Source organism: Drosophila albomicans, chromosome X (assembly GCF_009650485.2).
Source record: "Drosophila albomicans strain 15112-1751.03 chromosome X, ASM965048v2, whole genome shotgun sequence".
NCBI classification, from domain to species: domain Eukaryota; kingdom Metazoa; phylum Arthropoda; class Insecta; order Diptera; family Drosophilidae; genus Drosophila; species Drosophila albomicans.
Window position 1 is genome coordinate 20,186,484 of NC_047627.2, and position 12,693 is coordinate 20,199,176.

The 12,693-nt window shown below is 32.1% G+C and overlaps 1 long non-coding RNA gene across 2 annotated transcripts in view; it reads right to left on the reverse strand.

Moving 5' to 3' along the window:
* LOC127566410 (uncharacterized) overlaps positions 1-12,693 on the reverse strand; it is a 38,043-nt gene that overhangs the window by 24,745 nt on the left and 605 nt on the right. The window contains exon 1 of one of the 2 annotated variants that reach the window (XR_007955712.1): positions 10,909-10,966. The exons of the other annotated variant lie outside the window; for it this stretch is intronic. This is a non-coding gene — a long non-coding RNA (uncharacterized LOC127566410). Of the gene's footprint in view, positions 1-10,908; positions 10,967-12,693 lie in introns of those variants that run through there. 2 annotated transcript variants of the gene reach the window in all.

Genomic DNA, 12,693 nt, shown 5'->3' on the forward strand with positions numbered 1-12,693 from the left:
TAAAATCAATATAAATATTTCCTACAAAAGAATGTATATTAAAATTACTAAAAATATAAATTAACAAACCAAACACCATACATAAATTATAAAAAAATAAAGAAATTTATATTAAATAATATTAAGTTACTACAAAATAAAATTTAACCATTAAAAATTAAATTAAACTAAGACAAAGTAATAATAAATTTAAAAAAAAGACCAAATCGTATAAAATAAAAATGTTACAATATTCAATATAATATTAAAATGAATGAAATTAATAAAAATATATTAAAGTAAAATTAAATAATAAAAATAATAATAATAACAAAATTGAACCAATAAAATACAACGAATGAAAGTAATATTCAAATAAATAAAACTAAAATGAAAAAAGTAATTCTAAAAATGAAATATTATAATATAAAAGAAAAATTAAACACACTAAAATAATAAGTGAAATAAAAATAGAATGATAAAAAATAAAATGAAATTAAATGAAATAATAATAAACTATAAAAGCAAAAAGTGAAATAAAAATAATAATATAATAATAAAAAACAAGCAAATGGGGTAACGTAGTAAATAAAATGAAATAAAATACATTCGAGGATATTTAAAATTTAGTCTTTACATAAAACAATCAAATTGAATTAAATATTTGAGATAGCTGATGGACTCATCTTTGCACTAAGACAGCGGCCACATAATAATGCAATTCATCAGCTGGCAATTAGCATAGAGACATCGAGCAATATACAACGTCTGACTTAATGGAGTCATTTTTGGTCTTTTGCGAGCGACAAATGTTCAACGGCATTCCCAACGCTCCCCCCTTTCCCCTCCCCTTGTACCCCTCCCCTTTGTGGACCCTATGAAAAAACTTTAGCCATGCCCCATGGAATGGAATGGGGCGCAGCTCGATGTGTGCAAAGAGAGAGAGAGAGAGAGAGAGACGGAGAGATAGAGAAAAAATGCTAAAGTTCGTTTCTTAAGTCATTCGTTTTATCGGCGTCAAATTGCGCAAAAATGGGCAAAACAGAAACTTTTACTTTTATTTGGCTTTTCGTGCAGCAGCAACAACAAAAACAGCAGCAGCAGCAACAAATTCAATGCTTATACTTAATTTAGTATATCACAATATTAACAGAAAAGTCGAGCAAAATATCTCTAGCCGGAGGATAATTGTTTGCTATCTAAAAAAACATAGAAAAAAAAACAGAAATATTTTGCCATGTTGCCACACATTTTTGTGTTGTTGAATTTTCTTTGCTTTTGGGCAACTAATAAAGTGCAACAGCAATAGGCAGCAGACATGTAGCAACAATTTCAGGTGGGTGGCTGTTGCAGCAACGAACTCAATTGTTGATTAACGTTAATTGAGGGCCGCCGCAAGCCGAGTCCCAATTGTTGTGGATGACGATGGGTGTGGCCTGCCTGCCTGCCCACTAGAATGGGGCCAAGAGAAAGCCAAACCAAAAACGTACCCAAACGAAAACCAAATTCCAAATAAAGACGAAAATCGGTGCCAAGGTTGGCGCGAGACACAAATAAAGAAAAAAAAAATGAAGAAAAAAAATAGTCATAATTAGATCAACAGTCATAATTTTTATAGTTGTAATTGTTGTTACTGCGCTCAGCTCGTTACAGTAGGGCGCCAACAACAACAGCAGCAACAAACAAGAGCAAACACCAAAAAGCCGCCTTTAAATTTGAAGCAATAACGAACGAAAAAAACAAGTAAGAAAGCTACAGCCGAGTGTGCTCGATTGTGAGATACCCGCTACCGTTTGTGAATAGAAGCAAAAACAGTGTGGTATTAATTTTAAAATATACCACATTAATATACCGCAAAAAATACTAAAAATATACCAAGGTGTATATATTGGTAAATATACTAGATAATACACCAAAGAAACTAAGACTAATATATCGCAAAAATACTAAAAATATACCAAAGTGTATATATGGTATATTGTTAGACTTCATTCAAAACATACCATAGAGTGCAAAATATACTGTATTGTCAACCAAAGCAACTAAGACCAATATACCGCTAAAATACTAAAAATATACCAAAGACTATATTTGGCACACACAAAATACATATACCGTAGGTTGCAAAATATACCAGATTTCCAGTTAAAGCTACTGAGACTAATATACCACAAAAAATACCGAAATTATATTGAATACTATCTTTGGTATATTTATATAGTACTGCATTCAAAATATACCATAGAGTGCAAAATACTATATACCAGATTTCCAGTCAAAGTAACCAAGACTAATATACTGTACACTCAAAGTATTCCAAAGGCGCACAAAATATACCAATGACTATATTTGGCACACACAAAATACACCATATGGTGCAAAATATACCAGATTTTCAGCCAAAGCTGCTGAGGGTAATATACCGCAAAAATACAGAAATTATATTGAATACTATCTTTTGTATATTTATATAGTACTGCATTCAAAATATACCAAAGAGTACAAAATATACCGAATTGTCAGTCAAAGCAACGAAGACCCGATTGCAGTAGCCCATTTTGGCCATGCATAAGAATTTATTGATTAACTTCCACCATTTTTATCTGATCGCAATCAAATTTTCAGGGATCATAAAATCTTTAACTTTAAAATTACCCTTGTTGGAATGATATCTCTATCTCTTATAATCTCTGAGATCCAGACGGATGGACAGAAAGACAGACAGACGGACAGAATATTTATACTTTATAGAGTCGGAGATGCCTCCTTCTGCCTGTTAGATACTTTTCCTGGTGGCACAAAGTTATAATACCCTACTACCCAATGGGTAGCGGGTATAAAAAACAAACCACGAAAAAAATCACTTTAATTTGAGCGCATTTCATTTTGTCAAGTCGCTTGGCCCGTCGGCTTTTCATTGTTAGCCGCACAGTTGTAGTTGTTGTTGTTGTTGCCAGTTGTTGTTTTAAAAACAAACAGTTACAACCAGCGGCAAACAACAATGGGGGGCACGTTTTTGTAGGGCGGGCGCAATGATTTTTTTTTCTCCTTCGTTTTTTTTTTTGTTTTTGTTGTATTTGCTTCGCTTCTAGCTGCAAATTCGTAGCCAATTTAAATGTCATTGCGCCATTTTGATTTCGATTTCGATTTCATTTGCTTTCCCGCATTTAATTCGAAATTGAATCGACACAGAGCAAACACAAAATGAAACCAACAACAACACAAAAACGGAAGAAAAATAAACTGAACATTGAAAGCAAAGCTTATCAATCGCCATCAATTTATCTATAAACAAGAGCGTTGCAATGTCTGTCAAATTGGAATGGAGCGAATGACTGACTGACTAACTGACTGACTGACTGAATGACTGAATGACTTACTGAGGGCAGGTACAGGGAGGTCAGTGGCGGGTTCACGAAAGGCGTCAACTGGCCACTCACAAAGCGATTGCCGATCGAATTGCTCAGATAAAGAAAAACAAAAAGCAAAACACAAAACTACAACACAAAAGTGAAAGCATCACTAAGTGTTCTCGACACGGACTTTTGTTGCACTGTCGCAACCTTTGACCCAGCGCAAAAAAATAAAATCAAACAACAAATGTTTAACAATATTAATTGCACTTTTAATTTCATTTTAGCCCTGCTCAATTTGCTTTAGTAGCTCATTCTTTGCAGCTTTGCCTTTCCCCAATTTGCAATCTCTTTTCTCTTTGTGTCATTTCATGCGCGCTTAAACAAATTTTTAATTTTTGAACAACTTTCGCATTTCATTCTCCATGCTTACTTAAGTGATCAATAGTCTATGACAGATATTTAATATAAATTCTAAAAACCACAACAAAAAGTCAAATTCTCTCTTTTTTAATGTCACTGAAATATATTGAAAAATTTGAAATTTATTTCGTTTTTTGTATTTAAAATTTATTTCTATGTATATTTTTTAAATTTTTAATTTATTTCTAAATTAAAATTTTTTTTTTAAAATTTTAGATTTTTAAATTTGAAATTCATTTCGTCTTTTGTATTTGAAATTAATTTCTACATTTTTAAATTTTCAATTTATTTCTAAATTTTAAAATTTAATGATACCTAGTAAGATTTGAAATTTTGTTAAGTATTAATTTTTAAAATTCATTTTTAAATTTGAAATTTATTTAAAAATTTTGTTAAATATTTCAAAATTTAAAATTTGTTTTAATTTTGAAATTGGAAATTTATTTCTAGACTTGTAAATTTATTAAAAACTAGTGAAATCAATTTTGAAATTTATTTAAAAGTTTTGAAATTTGAAATTTATTTCGTTTTTTATATTTTAAATTTATCTACATTTTAAAATTGTTAATATAATTCTAAATTTTGAAATTTTTTGAAATTTATTTAAATATGTTGTTAAATATTTCAAAATTTAAAATTTGTTTTAATTTTGAAATTGGAATATTTCTTTTTAGATTTGGAAATTTTTTAATAACTAGTGAAATTTTTAAAAGTTTTGAAATTTGAAATTTATTTGAAAATTTTGAAATTTTAAATTTATTTTATTTTGAATTTTTGAAATTTAAAATTGCATTATAAATTTTGATCCTTTAAAATTATTCTTAATAAATTTTGAACTTTGAAATTCATTTGTAAAATTCTTTGCTTTGAAATTTGTTTAAAAAGTTATCTTTTTGAAATTCTGTTATAAATTTTGAAGTTTGATGTTAATTTATAAATTTTTAAATTGGAGAATTATTTGTAAATTTTGAAATTTGAATTTTTTTATATAAATTTTTGTTTTAGGTACTTTCTCACATTATTTTGCATAACATTTTAATTTGTTTTTAATAATTGCTGCCACACTTTTGTATTGATTTTATTCCACATTTCACTGCTAATAAAATGTATTAATTAGTTTATAATTTTGTAATGAGACTATTAACAATTTATGGCTGAACTTATGTCATTGCACTGCCAACGATTGACTTCCTCAATTTGTGTCTTTCACAAGCTGAAGCTGAAGCTGAGCTCCTTCAACAATTGTTGTACTTTGGCGAACGAACAAAATCAACTCTTGAAGCTTAACTTGGTCAATGGCCATCGACAGTTGGCAATTGGTAATTTGGTAAGTTGGCAAGAAGAACAACAACCGAATCGAATCGAATTGAATCGAATCGAATCGACAGCAAATAGAGCGTGTCCATGCCAGACGCTTGACCAACTGTATCTTTGGCAATTTGAAAGTCGCAAGTCAATGCAACAATGTGAGTGCAACAATGTATCAATACGTCATTTGAGACACATGCCCCCGAAAAATAAGTGTGTTTGTGTGTGTGTGTGTGTTCTTATGATCGCATTGGGAATTCTCACATTGGATATTCCTTGATGGCCTGTGGTGCGGCGGCTAACATTGCGTATACTGAATGAATGTGGCGCGAGGTCTTGACATTGCACCTTGAAGCGCATTGCTCGCATTTGTATTGTTTTAGTTGCCAGTTGTTGTCATCGGCAAAACGCAAATGAAACGCTGCCACAGCAAATCAAATCTAATTGTTGGCAATCTATATATAGTATATACTATATATATAACATATATAATATGCAGCATGTCAAGGCATGGCCAGGCATCAACGACAACCTCACAACACACCCAGTGGGCGTTGCTGTTGCTGTTGCTGTGGCTGTGGCTGTTGCTCCACTTTGAGCGGCAACAACTGCTTCGACTGTGCGGTTGACTCATCGAGGCTGGGAGAAGGCGCTTTTTTTTCGGGGGCAAAAATACTTTACTTTACTTCACTTTATTCGAATATGTATTCAAAGCAAAGTTGTTGCCCAACAGTCATCGAAACTATTGATAAACCATATGTGATGCGCTTCAGTGGCTGCTGTTGCTGCTGTTGCTGTTGCTGTTGCAACATCTGCCACATTCTCAACTATGAATTGCAAAAGGTGTTGTTGCCAAGTGAGAAAGTCAAGTGTGCTCCGACTGACAAATACCCGCTACACATTATATTAGAGCATACGAAACAAATTAGTTTACATTGCAATGTTAAAGCTAGAAAGTTTACATCAATTTAGAATGTTAACAACTGTTAAAATCTTCAGCATTTAAAAGTGTCAATAATTTGTAATAAAGAATTAAACGTTTAGCTTGTCAATAATTTGTTATTTTTATTTTTGATTCATTTTTTATTTATTTCATAAATAATCATCATTAATCATAACATTGAAATTTAACCAATCAATCAAGTGCTTTGGCTCATTATAATAATTTATGTTTTTCTTTAATTAGTATTTTTATGAATATTCTTTGCTTTGTTGCCTAATTAATGTATTATTATTATTATGTCATGCATAATGAAGCAATTAACTCCTATGAATTAGAATTTATTTTAAAGTAATACTATAATTAATTTATAAATGAAATATAGTTTAGAAAGAAGCTCTTTCTAATTATTATTATCTATTTATTATGACAAAGTAGCTTTTTGTAATCATTTATTTTGTTTATGTTGTTTATTTATTTAAAAACAATTAGCTATTTTAGGTCTTTATAATGAGAAATCAAACAATTCTAATAATATATTTTTTTACTCTGGCTTCTCTTCAGTTCTCGAATAAATCTTTCGCCTTTTTAAATAATAATAATATATTATAAATTGCTTATTTTTGTTTATTCAAGTATTTTCAGTTAACTTACAAATCAAAGCGATCTTGATTGGAAAACAATTTGAAAAGGTGTCAAATACTTTGCCACTCACTTATTATGCCCGTTTTTATTGATTAACTAACGAGTATATTTACTAATGGAATCGTGAATGTAATTAGCTCGACGCCCTCAACGCATCCCCATATAAGAGAAGAACAAGCAAGCTTCTCGCATTTGCGGCACCTTTGAACAACGAAACACAGCAGAGAGCACTGGAGAGGGAGTTGACAATTAAACCAGGGACGCACCATATACAGGGTTGCACATTCGTTGCGTTGTTGCCAATTTGCATTGGCATTTGAATGCGATGACATGATATATATAGAATTTGCAGCACATTCACATTCACACATTTCACATTCACAGTCACTATTTATAGTCTCTTAGTTAGAAAGTAACTGCGATACGATCTAAGAATTCGATGGTTATTAATCATTGCGATTCCGATCGATATCAACAGCTGAAAGCGAGGCTTAAATCTGCGAAAGTATTTGACGTATGTTGAATGCGCAAATTGGGTTTCTGATCTGGAACACACATATATAGAATGTGATAAATGTATTAGCCACAAACTTTGATTAACAGTCAGCTAACGGAAAAAGTTCAGATCTGATAAACATTCAGTTGATTTCAGATTGATAGAACTACAAACAAAAAAAGAAATACCTGCTATAAACATGAATAATGCAGCAATATGCTAATAAATAACAGCACAAATACTTTGCACTGATTTTTTGTTAATTTTTGGTCAATGCACTCATTGATATTACGCATACGCACAGTTGCTTGCCTGATTAACAACTGCTGCTGAAGGTCTTTGATGGAAAAACTTTCGTCACTTTGACGATGCCCCATTTTGCATTCCCCGTTCCTTTCAAGATCAGCTTGCGCTGCAGTTGTTGTTGTTGCATGCCACACAGTTGCTCAATCAGCTGCCAGTTGCTGAGTTGCAGCAATCTGCTCTTTTTTCTTGGTACTTTGTCAGCGCGCTGGCATTTGTGCAAAGTCAACAGCAGCCAGGAGTTTTGAGTACAGTGAGTACATTCATACACTCGCACTCACACTCACACTCATGTTCATATTGTGTGTGTGTGTGGGCGTCTGACAGTCCAAGTGGACGACAACTGCGATGCATTTCATGGCACGTCTCATGTTACAAGCCTCATGCCTCATGCCCCATGCCTCATGTCGCTTGTCGCCTGTCATATGTTTTGCGGCAGCTCGTCATTTGCCATTTTTCACACCGCTGGTAGCAAAGTACAAAAATCAACATTTGAAACATTTTGCTCGCATAATTACTTCAGTCGAAAAAAGCAAAAAACAAAAGCAAAAGCAAAACTTCAACTTCAACTGCACAAAAAGTGCTTACAAATTTGCCAAACAATGCAGATCGCTGGCCACGAAGCAAACGTCGCATTGATGAAACTGTTTTTTTGTCTTTTGTCCGTTTCTACTGCCCACAGCTGCACATTGACTTTCCAACTACCAACTACTAACTTCCAACTATATACTAGTATAGTATATAATAGTCTAGTACACAAATTCAATTCAACGTGTGGCAATTGTGGCCTGGACTCGTGCCACGCGATCAGCAAATTACAACGACGATCTGTGACAAGAGTTCGTTTTTTCTTTTCTTTCTTGGCCACATCTGCATATAATCTATGCTATAAATTCAATTTTATCTTGCAACAATCACAGCAACCAAATAGTTGAATCCTTATTCAGAGCAACAACCAACAATACTTTAGAGCAGAGCATAAATTAGCTTAAAGTATTTCCAATCAAGTCTAGCATTAAGATAAGATAAAGCCCGCTTACTGCACTCTTAGTTTTTTTTGTATAAAATTAAAATAAATATAGAATAGAAACTATTATAATTAACGATGACAACAAGCTGAGCACTATTTATTAGTTAGCTTAGTTATCTCCAAGTTAAAAATATAACTAGGCTAGAAATATCTTCCAAGTTAAAAATATCTCCAAGTTTAAACTATATAGATATAATGCACTAAACTTTGACTGACATTCCAAATGATAATCATCTTAAGCTCTTCACTCTAAACGTAGCTTCCAAAGGTTAGTTTGCAATTCCGCTTTTACTGTTTAATAACAATACTTAATAAACATACATAAGTCACTTCCAATTGTTCCAATTTTTTAATGGAAGATTCTTTCATTTTCATTATTTCTATGTAGAAGAAATAGAATTCTTTTTATTATTATATCTATGTTAAAGAAATAATCCTAATCTATTTTATTCATCAACATTTCTCTAGTGAAGGATTCCTTTTTAATTATTTCTATGTTTAAGAAATAATACTAGTTTATTTCATTCATTCAAATTGTTTTAGTGAAAATAAAATAAAATTATTATTTCATTATATCTATGTTTAAGATATAATACTAATTTATTTCATTCATTCACATTTTTTTGGTGAAGGATTGTTTTTTATTATTTCTTTGTTGAAGAAATAGAATTCTTTTTTATATCTATGTTTTAGATATAATACTAATTTACTTCATAGCGTATTATACAATTTTTAACGTTATAGAAAGTATGCCAATCGTCTCCATTTAACTTTTACCTTATTAAGGTTTAACTAAATTAAATATACAAAATAAGTTTTCAAAAATGTTTTACATTCGAGATGTCCAACTAGTTCAAAAATGAAATATAAAGTTACAATCTCTTTTTAATTTGTTGAAAATAATCATTGTTGCGATAAAGAGATTTTTCTTAAATTTAGGCAATAGATTGTAATTCTATTTATAAGAATTATTCTTGCTAAATATTAAAAGAAAGATTGAAAAATTTAAATGTTCGTAAAGTATTTATAAATCTATCTATAAGAATTATTCTTCCTAAATATTATAAGAAAAATGGAAAAATTAAAATATAAAATTGTTTATTTCTTTTCCTATATGCATATCCTAATATAGATAGCTGTCATCGATTTAGAAGAAAATGTATTTACAGCTCTTTTGAAAGTGGAAGATGAAATCTCCACTCGATAAATTAATGTCCTCGCATTGAATTATATGTTGAAGGCACAATGGATACTTGAGTGTAAGGAAAGTGGCTAGTTCCATAAGTAGTTGTGTTAAACAAAAATAAAATCGGACATATTCCGCATGTGTGACAAAGAGAAAAAGGCAACTGCGAAATGGGGCAACTTTGAGGCTGTTACAGTTACAGTTACAGTTACTGTTACAGTTACATTTAAAACTGCGACTGGCGATTTTTAGTCGTTTATTTTTTATTTTTTTTTTGTGATTTTTTTTTCACTTTTTTGGGGCAGCAGGTTCACAACGAACGCGGCATGCGCTGCACTTGAGATTGGGCAAATGGCCGAGGCAGCTAACTGTGCAACGGTGCAACTGTGCAACATGCCACATGGAGCTGCCAAAAAATCGAGTTGTCCATGTGCCGCACGCAGCCGAAAGCAGCGCAATGGAAACGAGAGCAAAAGCTGTTTGTTGTTGTTGTTGTTGTTATTGTTGTTTGTTTGTTGTTGTCGTTTTTACGTTGTTTTTGTTTTCTTAGCAGTTTAGCGCCCGTTGTCGTGCCAATGTTGCCAGTGTCCACGTACCAACAAGCAACAGTGGCCTAATGTTGCACATTGTGTGCTGATCTTGTTTATTATGCAAGAAAGCTGCCAAAGTAAGTCAACGACAACGCCAACAGCAACAGCAACAGCAACAACAACAACAACAACAAAGCATTAAAGAAAAGTAAAGCAAAGCCGTAACTTTTATTTATGCCCTGCAATAAGAATGAACTACATTTTTTTTATTTTAAATTCGATATTTGAGTGTCATAAGTTATTCTTGGCAGTATTCGATTTTAAACGAACCTTCACTACAAAATATTTGCCTTTCCAGCTGGAAATGCGTTTAATAAAAAAAAACCCCAAACATATTCAAGTATGATAACAACTCTTTTTTGACTACATACATATATTAGTAATACCTTTTTTTCTTTTTATATTTATATCCATTATTAAGCTATTGCGTATAACAAAATATTTTCAGTTAACTGCTGGAAATGCCCGAATTTTGAAAGCTCAATCTCAACACTTTCACAAGTTCCAATTTCAATTCCAATTTCATGTCGCATGTCTCATATCGCACATACAAATGCCTAATTTCAGTTACTTTTCATATGCATGCGTGAAGAAGAGGACAACAACAACAACAACAACGAATATAAAATTAGCGCTGCTTGCACTACTCACCCACCTTTCGTTCGCTTGTCCACTGTATTTCACTTCATTTGATGCACACACACTCGCACACAACAAAAACAAAACAAAGGCAAAAGGCAAAATGCACACCGAAAATTCACATTCAAGCAGCAGCAAACGAATGGCAACGCGTGCCAAGACGAACGAACGAACGATCGATCGTTGGAAAAGAACCGTCGCGACGCCGCCGCCGCCAAAATCCGCGAAAAGAAATACCGAAACAGAAACAACAACAAATTACACAAACAAAAATAACTGGGCGCCAGGCAAGCTTCAGCTACAGCTACTGTCTATTGTCTACTGTGCACTGTGCACTGTCGACTGCTACTGGACTCTGCCAAGCGACACTCAGCTGCTGCTGCTGCTGCTGCTGGAAACGAAACGAAATGGAAGCGAAACACCGCACAAAGCACAATACGAAATACGCGCAAGCGTCGCGACGCAGAGCAGCGCAGCGCAACGCGACAGCCGAAAAGTGGGCGGCGTGTTTGGCTTAGGTCGCGTGTGTGTAGGCCTAGTGCAAATTGAGACAAACTGGAATTGGTCTGCGACAAGAATATGGAACTGGGTCGGGTCAAAGGGTAGCATTTAAGCTTTAAGCCACAACCCAGCACACATTTTCTTAAGACAAACCCTTCTTATGAGTATGCAGTTTATAAAATACCAAATATTTTATTTCATATTTATCAAGTTTAGACTACTGAAAATTTGACTATAAAAGCCTTAAATAACATATGTATGTATTGTGCTTTCTATTGCACTTTTCTCAAATATTAGCAGAACAGGTTAAAAATCTAGAAAACTAGTTGGAATATAATACATTAATTTAATGATTAATTCTTAATCAAACACAAAATAAAAGAACACAATTATTGTTAAGATTGAAAAATCAGCAAATACTTTAAATAAATCACTTTAAACATATTCTACTTTCTAGTATACTTTTCTCAGATACTGTCGGAACAGGTTAAAACATATAATGATCGTAACAAGAATATAATTATTTAATTTGCTTCAACTACAAAATGATGTTTAGCTAATTATGAACTTTTAATAGAATTTAAATCAAAACAAATAGCAAAATATAAAAACATTTGTTTTATGAATAATACACAAATTTATCAAATAAGAGATTTTAAACATATTTTATTTACAGAACAGACAAAAAATCCATAATGCTCCAAAAAAAATACAAAAATTGAACTCAGAAAACCTACAAACTGATCCTAACAAATTTTACCTTTTAAATTTTAAATTTAACTGCTTATTTTAATTCTTATATTCATTCAAAGATCGTAAAAGTACCATGAATGACTTAGTCAAAGCGTCGGCATAGTTGTTTAAACAATTATTGTATTTTGGAAAGTGTTAATTAAAGAAACTTTCCAAAGCTAAACTAGAGTTCATCAATGCCATGCCAATTTAAAATAGTCAGTTAGTTTTGTATTATTTGTTGTCTAATTTGAATAGTTATGAAATGTGATATCAAAAAAAAAAAAAAAAACAATATAACTAGCTAATTTCTAAGTTCAAGATTTAAAGAGCAACTTATGTTAAACGTTTTTTTCTTTTGTGGATTTGCATAAAGAATAAAACGAATTGTGTACTCTGGGACTAGATCTTATCGATCACTCGAAAACAAATTCTATGCTTAGTTGAAAAGAGTCTTTTGCGAGTTCTTAAGCCAACCTTGAGTCAATGCCACACATATGCGATTTTATCATTCACATGACCACGAATTCAATGCACTTCCTGCCCCCCAAAAGCTGCGACTCTTCTT